Raw genomic sequence first — 26,743 nt, forward strand, 5'->3', positions numbered from 1 at the left:
ATGAGAAGGGGGCTATCTATGTGTTTGGAGGGACAGGGTGAGAGAAAGGGAGAAGAGCTATTGAATTTCATAATATACAAAATATAGTAAATAGCCTCACTTGTCTGCATGGTTCTGTTACATGATTAATGTAGGCTATGTCATTCTGGTCTGGAAATTAATGTTTTTTTAAGCTTACAACAAGCAGGTAATTAATGTGGATGGAAGGAGATATGGCAGCTAAAATTGTTATAAACATTGCACCAGTCTTACTTTACATTGCTTGTCAACCTAAGCAAGTATTATGATATCAGGTGGGTGTTAGTGAGTAGTGAGTAGAACTAGGCTACTAACAGCTACTTCAATGGATTTCATTGCTTGGCATACTTGGCTAATGTTAGCATGCTAACTAGCGATTTCTCTGATCAAAAACAAAGCTCTTTTTCTCTCTAATTCCAAATAGTAACCTCATAACTATTAGGCTTTCCATAATCACAAACGGTTGCTGATTAAATCACATAGTTCCAAAACACTCTCTGAAACTCCTGCATCATGCAATGAGTGGTTTAATGAGAACATAATAATCTCCATCCAGCAGAGCAGCACTACTGTTTGCGCTTGCCCCCTCTGTCTCTCGAGTGAGTCTCCAAATTCAAAACAGACCGCACGCTGTCACTCGTCCCGCCCCCTTTCTCAGAACTGTCTGTTTATTGGTTCACAGACTTCCCAGAGACAGTTGGAAGAGATATTACTATTGGCTGAGGGGCGCTTTGCCGTGAGGAGCGCTTTCGCCACTCTTTGTTGATTGCGACTTCATAAAAAAAAATCATATCGCAAAATTACGCATAGGAGAGCGCCATTTCGGCGCCCCTTCTTCACATGGCGCTCTAGGCGACCGCCTAGCCGGCCTATGCTAAAAACCGGCCCTGCCCCCAAGGAAATGATTTCCTGTCTCGCCAATAAGCAATACATTTTAAACCCTCACCAGTATTAAAAAATGTCATGAATTTGAATAGCATAGGAAATGAACAGACGTCGCTCTTTGTTTTATCTGACCAGTCACCTTTCCTTTGATTTTGCGCAACGCAGCGATCGTAAAATCAATCAAGTACTGCTTGGAAGGGGGGCTCGGAAGCATCCAGACCCTCTGAAGGGGGGAATGATGGGAAAAGTTTGAGAACAACTGGTATACTGTAAGTGATAGACATTTCACTATTGCCACAGTGACAACCTGTAAACCTGGTTCTAGTCGGCACAATATGTTGGGATTTATTTTGGTTACGCCCATTTCATATTATGAAGCCTGGCATCACCATCTTGTTCATAGGAGAGAGAGAGAGAGAGAGAGAGAGAGAGAGAGAGATACTTTATAACTCGCAGATCTAAAAGAAGGGTTCTCATTTGCCACTTTGCATTATTTTGCAACATAATTGTGAAACCGTGTGGTTTAAATGCCCATTACTAATCAAGTTAGCAAGTGGAACGCCCAGACCGAGGTCGACCAAGCTGTAAGCCGGCTGCAGCACAAGGAAATCATGGGCAGAGTGCAGATAGGTAGATCAGGCCTAGGATGGGGAGATGCATCGAGATTCTGGTCCAAGGCCCACTGCAAGGAAAGGAAGGAAATGGGAGTGGCGGAGGTGACGAGGATGGAGGAAGACCGCTACAAGATCAAAGCCGTGTCACAGGGACGACAAGGAAGCTGGAAGATCTGGGAGGGAATCTCAAACAGGAACATCAGTTGGTCAGACGTGTGGAAGATCCCACAGGCAAGACTCAGCTTCCTTATACGCTCAACCTATGACACGCTCCCCTGTCCTCGGAACCTCCACCAGTGGTTTGGAACTGAGGCATGTTGCGCACTCTGCAATGCTCCCAAAGCAAGCCTCCAGCATATCTTCTCAGGCTGCAAAATCGCGCTATCACAAGGCCGCTACAGATGGCGCCACGAGGAGGAGGCGGAGAAAGGGAGCTTTTGGCTCTGGCTGCGGAGGAAGGACAGAAACTGGGGGAAGAACACCTAACCCCCAGACAGCAGCTGCAGGGAACAGCAAGCCTATCTCCCAACCGGCTTGCGCATTCGGCACTTCACTCAACACTGTTGCCGCCCCAGCAACCAACGCACCCGAGCACAGCTGCTTGGAAGGGGTTAAAGCCAGCAGCCAACGAACACCAAACAGCTTAACTGCCTTATTTTTTATGCTTATCAAATGTATGAAACGTATGTATTGTTGGTGTGAGCTGTACGCCTGGACCAGATGGGCAGTGAGACTGGCCACTCACTGTTGGCCCACTAGCTGGAGTTGGCGGCGTTGTGGTTCAGGGCCGAAACACAGCAGAGAAGGCTGGACACCACCTGACGACATCTGCTTCTGGCGTAGGGCTACAGCTACCTGCGAAGGTGGTTGAGGAAGGCACCTCCTGTGCATGCATGATGAATGTGTATTCCCTATGTTTGTCTAGTAATTTATACAATAAAGATGTTTGTGTCACAAGTCTTATTTTCTCTCGCTGACCCATGGGCAATGAGCAATGCCCAGCAGGTATTAACAGCTACCTGTACAATCCATAAAGGCTGGCAAGCTGGCCAACTTTAAAATCAATATTTTGTCCATCGCGGGCAGAGAGGGAGAGAGAGAGACAGAGGGAGAGAGAGACAGAGGGAGAGAGAGAGACAGAGAGAGAGAGAGAGAGAGACAGAGAGAGAGACAGAGAGAAAGATACTTTATAGCTCGCTGATCTAAATGAAGGGTTCTCATTTGCAATTGAAACTTTGAATTATTGTGCAACATAATTATGAAACCATGTGGTTTAAATGGCCATTACTAATCAGTAGAGGTTATCAGCTCAGCTGTTGTGGACGTGAGAGAAATAGCCAGTAGAGACACAAAGAGGATGTGATGCAGCACACTAAACAGACCACCATGGAAACATTCAGATACAGATACAGATATCACCATCTTTGCAGTGGCACACACTACAGTGTGTGTGTGTGTGTGTGTGTGTGTGTGTGTGTGTGTGTGTGTGTGTGTGTGTGTGTGTGAGGGCTGCGAAACATCCAATTGTTAAACAGAGGAGTAAGGCCAGAGGTGTGTGTGTGTGTGTGTGTGTGTGTGTGTGTGTGTGTGTGTGTGTGTGTGTGTGTGTGTGTGTGTGTGTGTGTGTGTGTGTGTGTGTGTGTGTGTGTGTGTGTGTGTGTGTGTGTGTGTGTGTGTGTGTGTGTGTGTGTGTGTGTGTTTGTGTGATAACATCCACTTATGGAGGAGGAGTACGGCCACAGGTGTGTGTGTGTGTGTGTGTGTGTGTGTGTGTGTGTGTGTGTGTGTGTGTGTGTGTGAGAGAGAGAGAGAGAGAGAGAGAGAGAGAGCGATCGAGCTGTGAAAAGGAGGAACAAGGTCAGGTTTGTTTGTGTGTGTGTGTGTGTGTGTGTGTGTGTGTGTGTGTGTGTGTGTGTGTGTGTGTGTGTGTGTGTGTGTGTGTGTGTGTGTGTGTGTGTGTGTGTGTGTGTGTGTGTGGAGCCATGAGGTAGTTTTGGGTAGGGTGCGCACATCCAAAAACACTTGTTGCAGGTGCCAGACAAAAAAAATCAGATAGTTGAAAAAGGTAGGTCTGCACACTGCCGATAAGCTCCAAAAATAAACTTTATTATTTAAAGGAACAGACCACCCTGTTTTGATTTTCACATATTTGCAGTATTTCCTAGCATTATTCGTGAATGTGCATATCATTTTCTTCTTAGACTAGAAGCATTTCCAGAAAAAGGCCCTTTATAAGGGTGTTAGAAGCATTTTTTAGTAAAAGTTGGGAACCTAGTTTTCTAAGACAATTAGAGTACCCTGAATTCAGCTAGCCTGGTTCCCAAGCTGAATTTTGAGTTTTTGACCATGAAATGGGCAAAAAACAAAATGGCCGCCGAAATTCTTGATTTTGGGCAGAATACGTTAGAAAGTATCACTTCTCCATGGAAATAAATGTGCAATGCTCACATATTTGCATTTAAGATGTATTCCTACACTTACACAAAGGCAAAATGTCATGGCAAAAAGATAAAACTTACTGTAATTATGCCTTTTTATAATGTGATATCCTCGTAAACTGGCTTTCAATAGCAATAGCCTCCGTAAAGCACATTATCATACACAATTGCCATTCAATAAGATTTGGAAAGAAAAAGAGAGAGAAAGAAGATAGTATTATCTAAAAAACTAAATATTGGAACATGAATATGTCCCCGGTTCTTTGAAGGAGATGAGTGAGCCATCTCTATGGGAGCACACTCTCAGCTGTACGATTAGCTGAAGACCTTTGCAATCACGCCAAAGGTCCAATCAACTGCGTCGTGGGCGGGATGTCCTCTTTCTCAAAACCGAAAATAAGCCACTTTGATGCCAAACCTCTCTTCGGCTGTCGGCAACGAGGGTGTCTTGAGAGATGGCTCACTCATCTCCTTCAGAGAACCGGGGACATATTCATGTCCTAATGCTCTCTTTCAGTCGAATTGTTCGCATATCTATGGGAGAGTTACAATCACTCCCGATTGCTGGTCCAAACTAGGCAGAACCCCAAGAGCCTCCTGTAAGGATAGTGTTCCTATCACCCTACAGACAATCAGTGCTCTGAACCCTATGTTCCTGTGGCAATGTGGTCACATCTAGCCGGCAGAAAAAAGGTGGCGGGGTTGGCCCAACCAACCGCTCTGCACACGTCTGAAACTGCTGCACCCTTGAAGAGAGGACAAGATGTAGAGACCGCACTGGTAAAGTGAGCCCTAATCTGAGCCGGGGGTTGGCGACCCTTGGACTCACATGCCAGGGCAATGGTTTGAACCAACCATTTGGAGACCTCTATTTCAAGACTGTGAGCCCTGTAGAGGGCTTTATGAAGCACACAAACAGCTGTCCTGTTCATGTAGATGCGTAAAGCGTGCACCGGGCACAAGTTGTAACCTCTCTTCCACGGATCACGCACCACGAAAGGTGGTGTGCAAAAGCTGTTTGGAGGGGCTCGAAAGGGGCCCCACACATAGCCTCCAGTACTAGAGAGATATCCCAGGTGACGTAGCACGGGGCGTAAGTATCTAGTGGATGGGCACTCAGAGTGTTGGAACTGAATCCTACAGTAGGATTGGCACAATGAAATCGCTGCAAAGTAGACTTAAATGCCAAAGCATAGTCTCCCCCCAATAAGTCTTGTAGAAAGGACAACACCATCGGTACTGAACACTGAGAAGTTGTCTTGTCGCGTTGGTCACAGTAGCGTTCAAAGACAGACCACTTCAGGCTATACAGTGTCCCAGCAGATTGGGCCCTGGCCCCTTGAACTGTCCTGATAACGTTATCCAGAAAACCGGTTAGGTTCAAATGTTCCCTTGACAGACTCATAGGGGCAGGTGGCCCCTGGGCTGGGGGATGTCCTCCTGGTCCGGTGCCAGACTCGAACCTGCAGGAGAGAGGAAAGTAGCAGGAGGGGCCGAAGCCCCTACTCTGTCAGCTGAGGCTCCTGAGCCCCGTGGGTTAAGGTTGGACAAACCCTGAGAAATCTCACCTCCTTGCAGGAGGGGAAAAAGGGAGGCGTCAGACGAAGGCGCTCGTGGTGTATTATACAGGACTTTTGGAGTCTACAAGCGCGCCATGAATGGTGACGGGGTGCGCTTTTGTGCCAAGCGCAATGGCCTGTGGTGATGGCCAAGGGGCTCCGAGGCAGCTGCTCGAGCTGGGGAAGCCACATCAGCCACTAGGGTGGTGGTCAGTCCCTGTTGTATGAGATTCTCTGTGGTGGCAGGGAGTTGGGATGAAAAGTCGTCCACCTTAGGCGGGAGATCGAAGCACTTTGCCAGGGGGGAGTCAGAGTCTGACTCCACTGAAATGCGTTGCCAGTAGTCGACCGTAGTCAAGAGAACAAAGAGACAGAGCAGGCTAGAACTAGTCAAGCTCTCGTAACTCGTGTCGTTCAGGGTACTCGTGACCTCAGTCAGGAGACGTGAGTCCAAGGAACTGGGTACGCACAAATGTGTGTAAAGAACCGTATTGTTTGTTTCAAATCTGCGGTGAGTAGGTTCCGTCATTGTGAAGTTTCTTGCTGCCATGGAGGACACTGTACATTCCATATGTTTGATCTGCAATGTGTGATCTCAGGTTAAAAGAGAGTGTCCACCTACACAAAGCTGAGGCTGTCTCGGTGATCGCAATGATGCTCTTTTATTGCCTGTGACATTTACCCACTTCATAGCCTGATCAGAATCTGGCTAAACTTGTATGTTCCTGTCCAAAATGTGAAGATATGAAAATGCATTTGTATTCAAAGTATCAAAATGTGTGCAAAACGTGTGCAGTAGCGCATAGTAGGACTATTGGCAAATACAACGCAGCAGTCTGTTGTTCCTTTGATGACAGTGACTGATTGAACACTGACCAAGAAGTCTTTATGTCTAAGTTTTGACAGTGCAAGAAGAAAGCTAGGTCCGTGGCCTTTGCTTGTTTAGCATACTTATGCTCCTCTCCAGATTTTCCAAAGCATGAATCAGTAATGGGTGCTGAAAAAGTTGGTTTGAATGTCCTAGGAGTAATCCTGAGAGGATGTAGTTCCATCAGGGCATTTGGCACATTTAATGTAGGGCCTATGTCTAGTGGACACCTCATATCTTTAACAGAATCATCAATTTGTTGGCCTCTCTGCCATGCTGCCATTTGTGTTGCATGGGAAGTATTCTTCCCATCAAGTGTTTCATCCAGGATGTCAATGTTATCACATGTGTAGTGGATGAATTTATCTGCCACAATGTTTGTTGGAATAATGGCACCACTCTCTTGGTTCAGTGTTTTTACAGTGCTCTCAGCTAAGGAGGATCTGGACTTGGAGGACCTGGTTGTAACTCTGCCATGACCTGCCAGGTTGAATTGTCGTATTAGGTCTTTTACCCAATAGCTTGATGAAGAGTACAAGCAAGACTGACATGTTTCGGAGTCCATTTTTGCCATCACTGACACAATAAACAAGGACTTAAGCCTCATTCAGAACTGTACTTTGAGCAAGTTTTTCCTTGCTACCAATTCCATCATCTTCAAGAGATGTCTGGCCACTAACAATCAGGCTGAGTAGCATGTATAGATTATCTCAAATGTATGCAATAGTATCTTATAAAATATGTAAAATATGTCTGAACATTTTTCAAAATGACACAAAATAACTTATGTTATATGTAATATCACGGTGTCATCTAGCGATTTCTGGACAGTTTTCAGAGAGCTAATAGCAAGTGATTTTTTGGAATCACTAAATACTGCACATTATGCTAAGTATTTCTAAAATACTTATATCAATTTTCTTAACCATATAAACACACATAGGCTACAAATATCTTAGAAAAGCTAAATATTTGAAACGTTTAGGCTAACACCTACAATATTAGCATTATTAGCATTCTAGAAGCTATTTTATACTTTTTAAAATCCTCTATAGTAGATACATTCATCAAGAAACATTATTGGGACACAAAATGTTAGAAAAGAGCATTTATTTCCAAGTACAGCAATACTTGGTAAAAATGCTCTGTCAAAAATAGCGTATTTTGGCAGCCATTTTGTTTTTCAAATTTAACTGTCAAAACCTCAAAATCCAGCTTGGGAACCAGTCTAGTTGAATTCAGCACACTTAAATTATGTTAAGTACATAGGTTCCCAACTTTTACTAAAAAATGCTTCTAACATTCACAAATATGAAAAATGTGTCTAGACTATCTCAGTGTTTTCAGTTCTTAGATTCATTGGATCAGAATTATTAGCATAGCTTAGCATAATCACTGGAAGTAACTGGTATCTTTAGCATCAAGTCACAAGTGATCACTAGACAGAATTAAACTGCTGTTTTACACTCTGGTGAATTTTACATTAATTTTAAAATGGTTTATAAGTACATTTGAGGATGTTTTATTTTGTACCATAGACTTGCATTAGTATGCCTAATTTGGCTATACTGTTAAACGGGGCAATGCAAGCACATAGACGAAAATGATATGCACATTCATGAATAATGCATGGAAATACTGCACATATGTGAAAATAAAAAAAGGTGGTCTGTTCCTTTAAAATGCAACATTTTGATCACACTGGATCTTCATCAGGCATATGGGTAACAGGAAGAAGCTGCGACTTATATCACATGATCATTCATACACCCGACCAGGCAAGGCACCCAAGGGTGTCAATCAATTGGATTGACAGGCATCTTGGCCTGTGTCCATCATGCATCAGGCAAAACCAAAAACATTTGCAAGTTTCAAGAAACAAGGAATTAAAAATGTGAATAAAGTACATGAGCATATAAAGTACATTCGATACCAATGTATTGGAGGGTTGCAAGATTGTGCTTGGCCATGTTGAAGTGAACTGCAACGGGGTTCTTCTCATCACGCAGCCTTATGTTACTTCTGTGTTCTGCTATGCGCGTTTTAAGGCACCTTGTTGTTTTACCTATATAGGCTAGACCACAGGGACATTTTATCATAGGCCTATGTGATGCGATCTGGGAAAACCCGTCGGATGTCGCGCTGGCCGTTTCTCAGGAAACAGCGAAAATAGGTCGAGAAGCAATGTTTTCCTGAAATCGTTTTTTCATTAAATTGTTGTTGTTTAACATCTTGTCTATCTTCTCTGAAAATGTTTAGTCTGAAATCGCTATTTTAATGTGTTAAAATGAAGATTTAAATGGCCCGCTGTGTGGTGAGGGAGGCAGCCGTGAGCAGTTTGCCTATGCAGCCAACGTGCTGACTACGCTTAGCGCAGGGGCGCGCGAGGTTGAGGGAAAACATAAGCACGCGCAGGAGTTTGTAGACTTGAAAGGCTCAGAATTTGCACGTGTGTAGGCCTGGACACTTATTGTCAGCGCATCTGAACGCAGGCGCGGAGTGGCCATCGGGAGATCGGGGACTTGTCCCGGTGGGCCGCGGCCGCGAAATATATTACTACGGCCCTATTATGTTCTCAGCCGGCCCCAAAGTGTTCGGCCGCATTATATTCTCAGCCGGCCCAGCGTCAAATCTAACGAGAACCAGCTACAAATCCATTCTTGATTGTCCAATTGTAGACTCAACAGTATATATACCGTTTACCCGACCGCAATACCTCAGTGACGGTGTCAAACAGTAAATTGGCCACACCCCTTCTCTACTGATAATGTTCATACACCGTAGATCGCGGAAGTTTACTAGATCTTAGTAACATAGTTTCGTTTTCAGTATTTCAAGAACCTGTGATATTTAGATTGGTTACCAAGGAACGGAAATATTAGTCAGTTGTGATTTATTTTCCGATTTCCACATGACTGTTACAGTTTACAGTCTGCCACTCCCGATTCACTTGTTCTGTGGTTATTGACTTGGGTTACGAACATACTCCACCAAGTGGTAAGGAAGTGAACTGCAGCTAAGCAGGAAAACACGTTGTAGATGTTTTGATGGCATTGGTTTGTTAGAACTAGAGGTATATCTCCTTACAGTCGAAATAATGGTATATCATACATATATTTACATATGGTACATTTAGGATGTAGCCTATGTAATGTCTGAAGAAATGGAACAAAATAATTACCACACAAGATTCTGATGTGAGCAGTGCTGGGTGTGTAGCCTAAACTGTGGATTAAAATGTAATTGCAAGAAACAAAGACATTTGCTGCGACGAAGACAGCGTTTTAAGGTAGGCCTACACCGTTTGGTTATACATTTTGTTGACTTATGGTTGTCCTTTGAAATAGCTAGGTTTGGCTTATTTGCTGCATGGTGGGTTTATTGCACAATGTAGACAGACTTTTTGTAAACTATAGGCTACTATACTATATTTTGTAAGCCTACTCTTCTAAAAATCCCCACACTCAAAACTTTGTGCCCATGCTCATCCGTCTTCCTTAAACGGTATTTCAATTTCAAACTGTCAAAATGACAGTGGCGTGCACATTTGCATGGAACAGTAGCGTGATGTACCCTAACCTAGTAGGCCTATGAATGCTTTGGACTGTGATGATGGCTCCAGTGGTGTAGTCTACTTTTTGAAGTGGGTATACTGTATATTTGAGCATTTTTTATGTGTACTGTATATATTTGTGCTATTGTAAATAATGGATCAATCCATTTTAAGTGGGTATACTGCAATCCCTGACATTTTGAAATGGGTGCGTATACCTGCGTTTTACATAGACTACACCACTGGCTGTGCATTTCATCAAGGTGTAGGCTAAATTCTCCAATTCAGGTTGATATTTTGACTACACTAATGTTCACATGTAGTACGACTGCAGATTTCGTGGCTTTTGTCTTTTTAGTTAGGAAACCATGTTGTTCGCTTTTTTTTGTTTGTTTGGTTTTTTTTTTTTTTTAAAGAGGGCCGCCAAGGGGAAAATTCTCCCGGTGGGAAAAGGTGGGCCACTCCGCCCCTGTCTGAACGCCTTCTGTCTCGATAAAGCAGAGTTTTCCCTCAAGTTATAGGTCTAAAGAAAGAAGGAACAACATGCCAATGAACACAAAGAAACAGTAGGCGACACCTTCTCTCCATGGATCGGAGCCGTCGAGCCCTGCTTGCTTGTCAAGTCCAGTCTTATGTGCCTCGTGCAGACTTTTATAGGCTACAACTGCGATTAGGCTACTAAACGGCACTGGAATGTAGATTTAATTTTTTTTATTGGAGAGCTCACAGGCAAACCTAAAACTAAAGCGCCCACGGGCTTTATCTATCGCGAAAGGTTTCATTTATTTTTTACTGCGCTGTGTAGTCCTACTTGTCATAATAAACTGCTGAATTAGAAGATGCGGATGTGGCCAAGACAGGGCTTGTTAGGTTTCTGTAATTTAGGTTAAAGAAGCACCATCGGATCATCGCAGATGGGCTCGATTAAATTGCTTTTATTTAGAACCGTGCCAAATGTTCTGTTAAAACGTTTTCAACAGTCCGTTTCCAGAGTCAATCTGAGATAGCCTACTCGGTGACGTTAAAACCTAATTCATGTCAGTCCTTTCCCACGACGCACCAAACAGTGAAGAAAAACGCGTCTCCTCTCTATTTTTGTGCTGCGTGCTGCTGAGGGTCAAAAGTAGGCTACTATTCCGAGGCAGCGCATAGCGAAATCTTTTGCCGCACTGGTAGGCTATACACACTTTGTCATAATAGCCTACGCTGTGCTGAATTTGTCGTGTGTCCTGGAATTGGTCATTACTGGTCCTTACATTATATAAGCGCACTGGATCATCTCAGATTTTGAAAAATAATATGCCTATGCATTTATGTCTTGTCTACCTAATGGGTTAAGTTAACACATCTTCAACAGTCAATTTTAAAAAGTCAAACTGAGATGCTCCGGTGACTTACACCTCGGTCTTTCAAATCACCTAAGTCATTTCAAGCCACGCGTGAGATAGTGAAGAAGATAAGCGCGGCGAAAAACTTTTCTCTTCTATAATGTCTGAGCTGCCTGCTGCAGAGTGTAAAAAACAAAGCGGTCTCGACCGTCTTGTAGCCTACTAAAAGTAGGCTAATCCGAGGCTTGCTTTTTTTTGCGTGGAGCTGGTGGGTTTGGAAGCGCGCAAAACCATGTTTACCTCCAAGCAGAGAGCTCATTGCACTTATCCGAGACACTGATGGTTATGTTTGCATTTCTGACACATTTTGCTGATATTTCCGCTTCATAGGCTACCCTAAACAGTAAGTACAATACATGTCATTCATTTCTTTTCCTGCTCTGCTTTAGGAACCTATTTAAGGGCCAAAACATACCAAGGCGGAACGGAACGGTCGCAGGGCGGACGCGGTCTTTCTGCTTAGTTTTGGCCGGCGTGCTTTTCTCTGCCTTGCACACTGACAGCGTCGGCGTGCGCGGCCAGTCCCATTCAAAACCCTCCCCACAGCCAAAGCTAGCATGCTACTTTGCCATTCATTTGAATGAGACACCGCCGGTCGCCGGCGTGAAAAATACGCTCGAGTTCTATTTTCCAAATCCAGCGCGGTGCGGAGCCGGCTCCCGCGCCGCTGACGCCCGACTACCGCCGGTTGGTGTGTAAGGACAGATAGGTTTCAATGTATTTTCACTGACGCCGGTAAAAAACGCGGCCGTTCCGCGCCGCTTTACCGCCTTGGTGTGTCAGACCCCTTAAAATGGCAAAATTTGGGCAGTAAATTACGAATAGGCTACATAACTATAGCCTACATGTCGAATCAATAGACCCAATTTAATTTGAAATTATATTCCATGCACACAGGCCACTATGTATTAGACGACCTAGCCTACGGTTAACCAGCAGTTTGGGGGTCTCAGGGAGACAAAAAAAACATGGAAGACGTCATAGGCCTATAGGCCTAGTGAAAGGTAATGAAATGACGTTGGTTCAGCCGATTTGAAATGAACATGCATGTGGTAGGTAGTGTTTGACCTTCTGTTTTTTACTATAATAATAATAATAATAATAATAATAATAATAATAATAATAATAATAATAATAATAACAATAGTAATAGTAATAATAATAATAATCTGAATATCAAAGCCAAGTGCAATGTGCTACTCTTGCTATGTTGCATCAAACAATATTTTTTTCCAGTGTTTTGTTGTCCTTAGAAGTAGTGCCGTTGGATTACAAGTATACTGATAAATAAACGAGATTAATTAATTCCCTAAGTTTTGCTTTCATTCAGGTATTGCTTCTTGACCTTACTTGTCATGATAATAATCTATGATGAAATCAAGAGCAGTAACTGGTAACTGGTTGATATTGATTTAAAGTTTTAAGTTAAACCTACTAAAAATTCTGGATAAGGTCTTTGCTTGTAACATTTTCTTCCTTTCTTCATGTTATACTAGATTCAAGGTGCAAGTTAGCACTTATGTAGTTGGATAACTCCATGTGCATGCAACTGCAATTCATTTCATTGGGCCTATTTCATACTCTAAGTACTCCAACTGTGGTGTGGGACTGGGGGCGGAGCCGACTTCTAAGATGAGTTAGCTCGGTTATGGTGATGCTCAGGGGGGTGGGGCTGTGCTATGGTCATGAATGAGAGCAAACTTCAACTAGAGACAATACAGAAGGAGGAGACTATTCTTAAAGAGGTACCTTGACCAAAAAACTGTCTTGCCCGTATCTGCCACCATCAGTGAGGCATCCTGAGCATCATACTAGGATGCTGCACTGCTTTCACTATATGTGGCTGTCATGAAACGCTCTAAACTGTAGATTGTTGACCTGCAGAGAATGAGCTTAACTCCCACAATTTTAAAGAAACAATCTGCACTGTACAGCAGGTACTTAAAGATATAAATTCTTACTCAGAGGCGTTAAAGGATCAATACATTGTGTTGATGTGGAATACAATGCTCTAACAAAAAGTTGGAGTGATCCAAGTGCATAGAATGGTCTAATTGTACAGTAGTCCAATAACTTTGATATTAATATTAATACATACTATGTTAATAATTATTATCCATAATAACGTGCTATCCATGCTGTGTTGAAACACGGATTGTTTTGTTTGTTTTCCTTAGTTGTTTCCTTGACTCAAAACTGAACACATCAAATAAATCAAAGAAAAAATTGTTGCAATACCTACTCTGGCCACAATCCTCCATACTCAACCTCACGTCTTCCTAAGTTGCAATACCTACTCTGGCCACAAGTGCCTTGCATAGTTACAATACCTGCTTTGGACACAATCGCCTTGCATAGTTGCAATACCCACTGTGGCCACAATCGCCTTGTGTAGTTGCAATACCTCCTCTGGCCACAATCTCCATACTCAACCTAGTGTTTTTTCTCACAATTCCTCCGAACGACTGAGTTGACTTTGGGTAAGTATAACATTTGACAGAGACAAGATATAAAAACAACAAAAACACCATTGGAAAGGGCTTGAAATTGACTGAAAAATGTAAAATCCCACCATGTGAAGGGTTTCCCAGATCGCATCACATATAAATGACATTTTTTGTGTTGCACGTAATGACTCCCTTGATTTTAAAAGACGGGTGTGCGGGTGGTTGAAAGAGTTGCACTTTCGCGTGAAGTTGCATTGCGCACACTGGCCACATCTGTAATTGCCATCAGGGACGGGAGGGAATCTTTTTGGCACATGATCAGGTGGTCGGTCCGCCTTGACAACAAGGTTTCGGATGTTGGGGGAGCGCTTGTAAACAAAGCGCGGGGGCTGTCTGAACGAAGCATCTCTGAGATTTGGGTCGGAGCTGAGGATAGGCCAGTGTCTCTTCACTATCGCTTCAAAGTCTCTGCTCAGTGGCGAGTACTGAGTAATGCATGGCAGTCTGTTGTCAGTTTCAGTGTGTCTTTTTCTGTTTAGGCACTGCTCTTGGTCGGTGGTGTGAAACCTGTCTGCTGCACTGTTAATCCACTCTTCGGAGTATTCTCGCTCCCTAAAGCGTTCGGACATAGCAGTACACTGTTGTGCGTAATCTTGGTCAGAGCTGCAGATACGTCGTATTCTGTTGAACTGACTGATAGGTAAATTCTTTTTAAGACTGGTGGGATGGTAACTTTTGCCATGGAGGATGGTATTTCTGTCTGTGGGTTTTTTGTAAAGGTCAGTTTTTAATCGATTGCCGTCTATGGATATCATGATGTCCAAAAAACTGATTTTTTTCTTTATTAAAAACGCCACTAAATTTCAGATTTTAATTTTTCTCATTTAAAAAGTCTTGGAATTCAGACAGCTGGGTTTCTGTACCTTTCCACAGCACAAGAATGTCATCAATGAATCTGTGATAGAAGAGGATGTTATGGAAAAATGGATTGACAGCCTGATTCAGGACCACGTTATGTTCGAAGTGACCTACAAAGAGGTTTGCGTAATTGGGCGCCATGGTGCTCCCCATGGCGGTCCCTTTGATCTGCAAAAAGAAGTCATTCTTAAACATGAAAAAAATTCTTGTCAACACAATTTCTGTCAGGCGTTTGATGCATTCAACACTTGGTGTTCTGGTTTCATGATATGCGCTTAAAAAGAACTCAATTGCGCTGATACCGCCATCATGTGGTATGTTGGTATACAGTGACTCAACATCAAAAGTTGCCAACATGATGTTCGCTGGGAGTTGAATGTCTTTGAGCAGTTTAATCAGGTCCATTGAGTCTTTAATAAACGAGGGAAGAGTGACAACATGAGGTTTTAGGAAGAAGTCAATGAAGGTGGATATTTTTTCGGTTAGTGATCCTATGCCAGCTATTATAGGTCTCCCTGGGGGTTTTTCAAGGTTTTTATGTATTTTAGGGAGAATGTAAATAACAGGTGTCACAGGGTGGTCAACTTTCATGAAATCATATTCATTCTTTGTGATCTCACCACTGTCCAAAAGAGATGTCAAGACTGTTTGTATTTCTTTTTTGTATTTATCCGTTGGGTTCGATCTCAGTCGTTCATAAAAGGTGGCATTTCCTAATTGCCGTCTGATTTCAGCATCATAGTCCTCAGAAGACATTACGACCACGGCCCCACCCTTATCAGCAGATTTAAAGGAGAAGTCCACTTTTTTGAACATTAAGGCCATTTTCTGAGTGGTCTGCAATGTTTTAGAGTCCCCCTCGCCGTTTATTTCATGTTTGCTGCAGTCTCTGTTATTTGGCTGATTTGGATTTGATCTCAACCAGCTTTAGAATGGCCGTCTATGAGCACCTGCAACTCTGTTCTTAAAATCACCTTAAACATTTGTTTTCGAAAGTCTACAGCTCACAAAGTGGTTAGGGGTGTTCACTAGCAGTCCCTAACAAGTTTCAAGGCGAAATATGGCTTCTGTCATTTTTTATTTGCCATTTTGTGAAAGAAAGTGAAAGTGAAAGTGAAACTTAATTTACAAATTGCAACATAAAACACACATAAAACACGACAGATGCCATATTTCGCTACAAAAATTGTTAAGGAACACCAGTGAATACTGCTGAACACTTGCTGAGTTGCATATTCTTGAAAACAAATGTTAAAGGTGTATTTAAGAACAGAGTTGCAGGTGCCCATAGACGGCATTTCTAAAGCTGGTTGAGATCAAATCCAAATCAGCCAAATAACAGAGACTGCAGCAATCATGAAATAAACGGTGAGGGGGACTCTAAAACATTGCAGACCACTCAGAAAATGGCCTTAATGTTCAAAAAACTGGACTTCTCCTTTAATAATCACAGTGGGGTCACTATTAAGTTCTTTCAAAGCCATTCTTTGTTCGTTGGTGAGGTTGTCGTGTACTTTGTACTCACGTTTTTTATTGAATACACGTGAAATGTCATTCTCAACCAAACAAAAAAAAGTCTCTAACGAGGCATTCCTGTGTTTGGGTGGTAAAAAAGTGGATTTACCTCGGAAACTGGTCATTGTGCTTGAATCTGTTGATGCTGTGTTTGGTGACGCTGTGTGTGGGGGCGAAGGGGGACTCCCAGAAGCTCCCATTTCCATTGGCATTGGATAGGGGTTGCTGGAAAAAAACTCCTTTATGCGAAGGGTTCGAAAAAACTTCTGGAAATCCACATACTGTAAGCGTTGAATTCGTTGCAGTAGGTAGTTGGCACAAACGACAGGCTCAAGTTGAGCGCTGAGATGCATGCAGGCGATAGGTCCTTGTTGGAGGGGTTCACCACATTCAACGGCGCGCGCTCCTGGTTGTGCGCGTTGTTTGGTCTTCGTATCTTGCCTCTCCTGCATTTCTTCCTCTTCCTCTCCCTCCTCCTCTCCCTCTCTTGGCATAAGGTGGCTTTTCCTTGGCACCTGTGTGTGCGCGCCTATCCTCAGCTCCGACCCAAATCTCAGAGATGCTTCGTTCAGACAGCCCCCGCGCTTTGTTTACAAGCGCTCCCCCAACATCCGAAACCTTCTTGTCAAGGCGGACCGACCACCTGATCATGCGCCAAAAAGATTCCCTCCCGTTCCTGATGGCAATTACAGATGTGGCCAGTGTGCGCAATGCAACTTCACGCGAAGTGCAACTCTTTCAACCACCCGCACACTGGGAAGTCTTAAAATCAAGGGAGTCATTACGTGCAACACAAAAAATGTCATTTATATGATAAAATGTCCCTGTGGTCTAGCCTATATAGGTAAAACAACGAGGTGCCTTAAAACGCGCATAGCAGAACACAGAAGTAACATAAGGCTGCGTGATGAGAAGAACCCCGTTGCAGTTCACTTCAACATGGCCAAGCACAATCTTGCAACCCTCCAATACATTGGTATCGAACATGTTGCGATCCCTAGACGAGGGGGTGACGTTGACAATTTACTGCTTAGACGTGAAGCCTTTTATATATACACTTTAAATACTATGTCACCTAAAGGGATGAATATGTACTTTGATCTAAAACCTTTTCTGTAACTGTCTTCGATTTGTTTTTGTTTTTTTTTTAAAAACATGTGAAATGTACTTTATATGCTCATGTACTTTATTCACATTTTTAATTTCTTGTTTCTTGAAACTTGCAAATGTTTTTGGTTTTGCCTGATGCATGATGGACACAGGCCAAGATGCCTGTCAATCCATTTGATTGACACCCTTGGGTGCCTTGCCTGGGCGGGTGTATGAATGATCATGTGATATAAGTCACAGCTTCTTCCTGTTACCCATATGCCTGATGAAGATCCAGTGTGATCGAAACGTTGCATTTTAAATAATAAAGTTTATTTTTGGAGCTTATCGGCAGTGTGCAGAGTGACCTACATGGAGCCATGAGGTAAACATAGAGGACAGGTGAGGTCTGTGAAAGGTTGAAGGGTTATTAGACTTGTTCGGGGAAAAAAAAAACGTTTTTGTTGACAATTGCTGTGATTCCCATTCTCCAAGGTGTGGAATGACCAGATATAACATTATTTTGATTTTGGATGTTTATTTTGATCAAAAACACCTGACATTTGGCCCCATTTTGCCTCATAACTTCACTACCATTTCTCTTAGATCATTGTGAGTGGTACCACATGTAAGCAGACAACATTACCTTTCAGGTGATACCCAACATATTAGTATCTTACACAATTATAGAAGTCTTTAAAGCAGAAATGGGTTAATTTTAGGCAGATTTTGGTGATTTCAGCTCAAACTGTACACAATTGGACCTCAGACAGGTTAACTAATTCAATCAAGTATAGTTCTAAATTGAAGTTTGAAAGGAGATACATTCACTAGCATTTCATATATTGTCAATGACTCTTCCTGTGCTGTCAGAACACAATACATAAAGTAATAGTAGTGCTGATTGCTGATTTTGTTGGTTTGCTCACAAATAAATAATCAGTCTAAGTTTAACCCCTTTCCACAGAGCCTCTGTTATAACCTTACTGTCACCAACGTTGTAATGGCCAAGTCTTAATCTGTTACTTAAGCATCTCAGTAATGCCATAGCAATGTTGTTATGGTGTAGTTGAATCTTTTCAGAAATGAGTGCTGGCCCGCCGTCGGGCCCATCTGCACAAAGAGGCTGCTGGTAGTGCATTCCCAGAAAACCCAGAAAATAAGAATATGTATCAGTTGGGTTGTATTTCCTCGGGTGCTGTCAGAACACAATATCAGGCTTGTACTGAGCATAAAGCATTAAACTAGACTATTACTTCTGTTATTATGACTATTGACTTGACTATTGACTATATGACTTGACTATTACTATACTATTATATTGTATTATGTCCTACTGGAGACATTGAGAATGGACTAGCTCCGAAACGTCTGTCTCTCCAGTTAACCTTAAGACTTCTGTTGTATATTTTCGGCTTCAATACACTTTTTCACACAAGTCTTGTGTGCGCCTCCTTTTTTCCATTATCTTGAGTGATTACTACTTTTTGGGAGTGCTAGCACCAAGCAATACACAAGTATCAAGTTCAAGGCGCAGACGCCGACCTTTGTTGGTCTTTTGTCATTCATTATATTGTATTATGTCCATATAAGAGTAAAATATCTTTTGTGTCCTCAAAAGTATATGTGTGCGTGTGTTGCATTGCCAATAAACCCTGGAGGAATCTCTATGGAGCTCAGCCATTGTAAGACGCTGAAGAAGGCTTAGGCCGAAACGTCTGTCTGTCATGCTAACCCACTAGATTAAAACTACAAGAATTACACCCGAGAGTGCGGCTTTTTTACTATAATATGAGCTCAGCCATTGCAGTCATAGACTGTTCACGCACACGCACACGCACACGCACACACACACACACACACACACACACACACACACACACACACACACTTCATTATCATTCATATTTTGAGGAGACACAAGACATTTTGCTTTCTTAAGTGGATATAATGAGATATAAAAAAATACTTTTGAAGTTGTATGCTCAGTATAAGCCTGATATTGTATATTGTGCTCCTACAGCATCCGAAGACTGATGTAGATCAGTGGTCATTTTATATTCTTAACTGGACACTGTGTGAGATTTTTAGTTGTTTATTTCCAGAATTCATGCTGCCCATTCCCTAATGTTACCTTTTTCATGAATACTTACCACCAGCATCAAATTTTAAGTGTTCATTATAACTGGAAAAATTGCTCTTTTAATACATGAAAAGGGGGATCTTCTCCATGGTCCGCCATTTAGAATTTCCAGAAATAGCCATTTTTAGCTGCAAAAATGGCTGTACTTGGACCATACAATATTTGTTTATTACTTAGTAAACTTTCATGTAAAGATCAAATTTCGCAGTAGGCAGCCCAGTTTCAATGAGCAGCATAGTTGCAGTACCTTTTTTGACCATTTCCTACACAGTGTCCCTTTAAGGACACAGTTTATTGGCATTTTTACACTCAGCTTCTTACTTATGGTTTAGAAGCCCGTTCCAGCCATGTTCAGCTCCACAATCTAACATCACTTACATGTTGACAGCTCCTGGGTCTTTATGAAAATATAGTTGAATGTCTGCACACTCAGCTTTATTTCCCCAGTGTCTGACCCTTTTGTCCTGCACCTGCGTCTTGGATGTGCGCACCACTACCTTACTTGAGCTCCTGGGTCTTTCCCATGTTTGGAGAGTTTGGTGTCTGATTCATTCACTGCTGTATAACATCCTCTTGTTAAACGGAGGAGTAAGGCCAGAGGGGTGTGTGTGTGTGTGCGTGTGCGTGTGCGTGCGTGCGTGCGTGCGTGCGTGCATGCGTGCGTGCGTGCGTGCGTTCGTGTGTGTGAGACTCACTAGTTTCACGCCCTCTCGACCGGGAGGGCTGTACTAGCGCCTTACGTCATTCAGAATGACAGCTGCCCCATGCTGCAGAGGTAGATGGCTATGTGTTTTCAGTTGAGTAGCCTACACCAAGTGAGCGATTTTACAAACGGCACCCCGATGTAACTGCATGTATCTTTATACCGTTAAATCGGGCAGTTTATTGATTTTTTAGGTCAGATTAATGTAGGTTAAACTAATGTAAACCACTGCAAAATTACATTATTGCAAAATTCATTGCAAAATGGCGTATAGCGTGTAGGTGTGCAAAAATGTTTAGGTTAGGGGTGTAACGGTACACAAAAATCACGGTTCGGTACGTACCTCGGTTTTAGGGTCACGGTTCGGTACATTTTCGGTACAGTATATGGGAACAAAATGGAAAACCATTTTCTTCCTCAGCACGTTGCTTATTTCACCAAAATATTGTCAAAATACAAACGAAAAAAAGGAAACATTCAACCTGCTACTTTGGATCGGAGATTTCATCAGTGTAAGAAATAGCACTTTTTCTCAAGGTTTCACAAAGAACAAGCCTCTACACCTGTTTTTTCTTGCATTCTCTCTCAGGGTTCTGCACGAGCCTCTGCATGTAGTGGCAGCATAATGTAAAAACATGAACAGAGTAGCCTTTTACTCAACCTTTCGGTACAGCACTGTTCGATTCGGTACAGGTCTTTTCGGTACGGTACGTCGGTTCGGTTCGATATCGTTACAGGCCTAGTTTGGGCTATTAAAAAACATCGTTATCAACATATTACATGCCATAATAGCCTACTCAATGCAACTGATTTGCAGGTAGTCCAGTTAGTGAAAACGAGGCATAGGCCTATTAGAATCATGGTGTTTATGTTTGTGAATTAAAGTAGGCTTATGATTTTGTACGTGGACAAAATACTACAGTGACAACCTGTAAACCTTGTTCTAGTTGGCACAATATGTTGGTATTTATTTTGGTTAAGCCCATTTCATATTATGAAGCCTGGCATCACCATCTTGTTCATAGCGGAGAGAGAGAGAGACAGACAGAGAGAGAGAGAGACACAGAGACAGAGAGAGAGAGAGAGAGAGAGAGAGAGACAGACAGAGAGAGAGAGAGAGACAGACAGAGAGAGAGAGAGACAGACAGAGAGAGAGGGACAGACAGAGAGAGAGAGAGAGAGAGAGAGAGAGAGAGAGAGAGAGAGACTTTATAGCTCGCTGATCTAAATGAAGGGCTCTCATTTGCCACTTTGCATTATTGTGCAACATAATTATGAAACCGTGTGGTTTAAATGGCCATTACTAATCAGTAGAGGTTATCAGCTCAGCTGTTGTGGACGTGAGAGAAATAGCCAGTAGAGACACAAAGAGGATGTGATGCAGCACACTAAACAGACCACCATGGAAACATTCAGATACAGATACAGATACAGATATCATCATCTTTGCAGTGGCACACACTACAGTGTGTGTGTGTGTGTGTGTGTGTGTGTGTGTGTGTGTGTGTGTGTGTGTGTGTGTGTGTGTGTGTGTGTGTGTGTGTGTACTGTAATGAGCATGTGCTTTTCTGCATTACTCAGTTACTCACAGTCTCTCTCTCTCTCTCTCTCTCTCTCTCTCTCTCTCTCTCTCTCTCTCTCTCTCTCTCTCTCTCTCTCTCTCTCTCCAGGCTTGATGGCTGCAGTATAACAGCAGAGGGCTGTGCTGCGCTGGTCTCAGCTCTATCATCAAACCCATCACACCTGATAGAACTGGATCTGAGTAATAATAATAATCTAGGAGACTCTGGTGTGAAGCAGCTCTGTACTCTACTCAGGAATCCAGACTGTAAACTACAGACACTGCGGTGAGTAAAGACTAAAGAGACAAAGACTGTGTGATGCAGCACACTAAACAGACCAACCATTGACAGTAAATAGAATGGAGACCAAATCGCTATTTGCCATTCAACGCTTTGAAGCCAGATTTGGGAACATTCCACCTTACATTCCACCTTAGCAACGCCAACGCAGGTGCTGATTGGACGACAAAACACCCAATCAGAGAATGCTCAGTTCAAGTCATGTCCCGCCCCTCCCACGATGGCAATAACAAGGGTGAAAAATTAATATCACGCTGCGAGGGTGCTACTGAACCAACCCACTTTTCGGCTGTGCGACTGGTAAGTGTCAATAAAGAAACCTTGATTTTCACTGAAACATAACCCATTAAAAAACTGCTGATCAATAAGTGTGGCGAATATCAATACATAACGGTAATGAAATCTTGAAGGGTAGTTTATAATAGCACTTGAGTAATATTACCTTAGCTAGCGAGTCCCATCCTCATGTCACCCACTTCATCACGTTGTAATTGAAACGTAATGACAGGAAAAAATGACTATTGCATACAAGTTGGACAGTCTTAAAACATGCAATCTGCGAGTTGTGAGCCTTCTCTCAAAACAAGTAGGCTAGTGATCACTCAAAGCAGGACATAACGTCTACTTTGTTTTTTGAAAGCAATAGCCTATGTTCTTGTGCTGCCATGTCTGCAGGCATGTTCTTCAAATTATGTTCAAGATCAGATTAATTGACCCTCACTTACTTCATGCATTTACCAGCTATCCACAGCATAGTCTGCAGTAATTCATCATCAGATGGGTAGGCTTTGTATGAATAGGCCAATTTGAAGTGCCACCAGGAATCTTGATGTGCCCTGTATTTAAAGGGACACTGTGCATCAAATGGTCAAAAAAGGTACTGCAACTATGCTGCTCATTCAAACTGGGCTGCCTATTGCCAAATGTGATGTTTACATGACAGTTTTCCAAGTAATAAACAAATATTTTCTAGTATGGTCCAAAAAGAGTCATTTTTGCAGCTAAAAATGGCTATTTGTGGAAATTCAAAGTGGCGGACATGGAGAACATCCCCCCTTTCATGTATGACAAGACAAGTGAAATTTTCCCAGTCATAACTAATACTTTGAATTTGATGGTGGTGGCAAGTATTCATGAAAAAGGTATCATTAGTGAATGGGTAGCATGGATTCTGGAAATAAACAACTAAAAATCTCACACAGTGTCCCTTTAAATAAACACTTACTATTATCATCCCAATGTTTCTTGTGCTTGAGACCTGTATATTAACATGCTTTTACCATTTGACTTCTCATAATGCTGAACAGAAAAGGCCAGAACAGGTTTTACGTATGTGTAATGTATTTTTATATAGTGCTTAATACAAACGCACACAGCCATTACTTAATAACTACTGACAATTTCAGGATTTAGCAGTACAAATTGTGTAGTTTATTTACATATTGTTTTGGTTTGTATAAACCAAACAAAACAGTTTTTGTTTGTCCTTGCAATAACCACAGCAACACCATGGAAGGCCCGTCACAGCAGCTGATGATGGGCACCCTGTCAGATTTGGTTTGTCCATGTTCTGAAAAGAGCAAGAGAAAGGGTTGACAAATTATTTTAGACAGTTCAGATAGTCAGGTGTCAGAACAAAGGCCCAGTGGCCTCTGAATAAAAGGCTTAGTTCTGCCTGTTGTAGCTAATTGTAATATGATGTTATGGACCAAAAGCCGTGAAAGACAGATGAAACTTACGGGCGACGCGGATGGTGTCCTTGCCAGCTCTTGGAGGTCCTCAGGTGGCTCTAGGCCACACACAGTAATCAGTAGTCCGCGGGGCCGTGGAAGTCCTCCACCTGCTGACAAGTCACGTCAATCACCAACTCCCACATCTGCTGGCCTGAAACACACAGCCATGGATATAGTACCAGTTATATTTTATTACTATACACAAACATATGAGGGTGATCGCTTTACTCGGGAAATAGATCTTAGGTATAGAATCAGGAAGCATAATGTAAAAAACTAAAAAAAAAAAACCTAACATCTAAGTGTAGGCCTAATTTCAGTCTCTTGCTGATGTGTTAGGGGACATTATACAAATCACTTGGTTACATTTTGTTTATCTTCGCCTCATAAGAGCCACACAGCGCAAGGCTATGGATTGCTAGAACCAGGCTTGTGATAATGACTCACATGTGTAATATAGTGTAGAGATGGCAGTCGTGGCAGTGGCTCAAATCCTTATCCAGGAGTGGTCCTTCTCTGGTGTGCCTGCTGAGGTGTACTGTTCAGAGAGGTACAAAAAAGGCACATGGAGGGTAATGAGAACAATATCCATTTTGTATACAAACAACTTTAATAAATAGCTGAACTTGTATATTAGTGGCAGGTTTTGGGGTTAAAAAAATGTCAGCATGGTATGAATATCCAGTAAATAGATACTGTATGAGGTATATTTCATTGAATGGCACTCGACCTGTATGCTACAGCCATGGATATGGACAATAGTCTTGTATTTTATTAATTATAACAATAATAGCTGTACAGAGGAATTGGATCTCAGGTCTAGGATCAGGAAGCATATTGTAAAGGTAGTATTTGAAAAATTACTAAAGTTGTAACGCCGCATTATGTAATAACGGTGCAATATGTAATAATGTAACAAATTATTACATAATGCGGTGACAATTGCCGCATTGTGTAATAATTTACGCATTTCGTAATAAATTTCTTGAACGCATTTCGTAATAACTTTTTTCTCATCTTGTAATAAATTATTACAAAATGCGAAATTTATTACGGAATGCGGCCGCAACTTTTTTTTTTGATGGAAATGTAATAACATGGTGCATTATGTAATAATCTATATGGATATGTTTTTTCTGCACTTGGATTCAATACACACATAGTCTCAGTGACATGGTAGTCACTGCCCTCTCTCTCTCTCATTCTTCTCAGTTCTCAAACTGCTCGAGAGTCGTGAATGATGCGGTTAAAACCGTTAAGAAATCATTTCACAACTTGTGTGTGAGAGAGAGAGAGAGAGAGAGAGAGAGAGAGAGAGAGAGAGAGAGAGAGAGAGAGAGAGAGTGTGTGTGTGTGTGTGTGTGCGTGTGTGTGTGTGTGTGCGCGCGTGTGTGTGTCCGCTGACGCACGGAGACAAACCTGGCCCATATTGATCCGACGTAGATAGAGGGAGTCGCCGTGTTCAACCGACATACTAAGCACCGCAGAGAATAGGCCAGGTTCTAATATTGTAACACCTTTCCAGACCTATAGGCTAAATTTCAAGAAGTGAAATGGCCTTAAACAGTGGCAGTATCCACCAGATACCGTCTGAACCGTTTTATTATTTAAAATAATAATCATATTTTTTTGTAGGTTTCCTCCATGTCAATGCGCTGCAGCAGCGCCATGAGGGTGTGCCAGACCGTTATTATGTGGCTCTTCATTAGGTTTCAAAATAACATTGTTAACCTAATATAATGTCTGATTGATATGAACTCCATTTGTGCATATAGCATATTTAATTTTATGTTTTCGATGTGTTTCCCTCATTGTGGAGTCACTGTTGGATCCAGAGTCCTGAGTTGGGTAGGCTAGGTGTAGCCAAAAGAATCCCCCTCCCCATCACAGAGCTATCGCGCACTACCCACCACCGACTGTTTTTATTGCCCCAATCCCCCACACTTCGTTTGCACATTAAGATTGTCATTATTAGGGTATGGCACATGACTTTTTTGGAGTTTATTAACGCTGCTGTACTGGCCTATAGCCTAGAAACTTGACTGTGACTTTATGGCGCTTCGTTTTTGTCGAAAAAAAAAAACCCCGATATGCTTCCGAAGCATAACCTGACACGGTGGTTTTGAACTGCTGGAGAGAGTGAACCTCTTTCTCCAGGCCCACATAGTATCCACATTTCCATCTTTTTTTCTGAAGTTGAGGACTGTTTCGTACCTCTGTCAGTAACCGAATCCCTTCCGACGTTGTGTCTTTTGCGCATGGAGTGGACAGTGTGCCAAATTGGGTCGTAGCAATGTTTTAACTATATGCAGTAGCCTACACTCACGGGGCATGACCAGGATTTGAAAAATAACAGGTTTGATTCTTGCGGTGATTGCTGATAGCCAGCTGGTCCAGCGGTGGATTACGTGTCGTAACCATAGCCTACACAAAACCAGGCGAGACTCGCTCTTGCAGACAACATTGCTCTGCGAGAAAGATCATCCCTGTCTTCCTGCCGATTCATTCCCTTTGTCATCGTCCCTCTTTTCCTGTTAGTAATTTGGACCTGGCATGTTTATCCCCGTAATTTGTAAAACCGGCAATCAAACGTGCGCGCAGCACTTTACAAAGACGCAGGTATCCTCTCTATCAAAGGAACGCTTTCTCCGCGTGTGGTGTGCTAGATTTTCCGTATCCTCATGGATTGGCAAGACATGTTGGGAGACTTCAATTCAATTCAATTTACTCCCGATTTTGTAGAGATATTATGCTATCCAGCAAAATGTCAGGATAGCAAATAGCCTAACGTTGGCATGCTGATGCAAGCTCGATGGTGAAACAAGACGCATGCAAATAATCGATCTACTTCCCCAAGCATAGCCTACTGAAAATGTCCAGCAGGTCCAACGTGTTTTACACAGTCATATACAGTATATCACGAAAGTGAATACACCCCTCACAGTTTTGCAGATGTTTGAGTATATCTTTTCATAGGAAAGCATTACAGAAATGTAACTTTGACACAATG

The 26,743-nt window shown here is 42.4% G+C and overlaps 1 long non-coding RNA gene across 1 annotated transcript in view; it reads left to right on the top strand.

Annotated features, from left to right (window-relative positions):
* Positions 1-21,878, top strand: part of LOC134444809 (uncharacterized) — a 36,469-nt gene extending 14,591 nt beyond the window's left edge. Inside the window, exon 4 of the long non-coding RNA XR_010034111.1 lies at positions 21,809-21,878. This is a non-coding gene — a long non-coding RNA (uncharacterized LOC134444809). The remainder of the gene's footprint in view (positions 1-21,808) is intronic.
* Positions 21,879-26,743: the final 4,865 nt, after the last annotated feature.

The sequence above is a fragment of the Engraulis encrasicolus genome, unplaced genomic scaffold (assembly GCF_034702125.1).
Source record: "Engraulis encrasicolus isolate BLACKSEA-1 unplaced genomic scaffold, IST_EnEncr_1.0 scaffold_74_np1212, whole genome shotgun sequence".
NCBI lineage: Eukaryota > Metazoa > Chordata > Actinopteri > Clupeiformes > Engraulidae > Engraulis > Engraulis encrasicolus.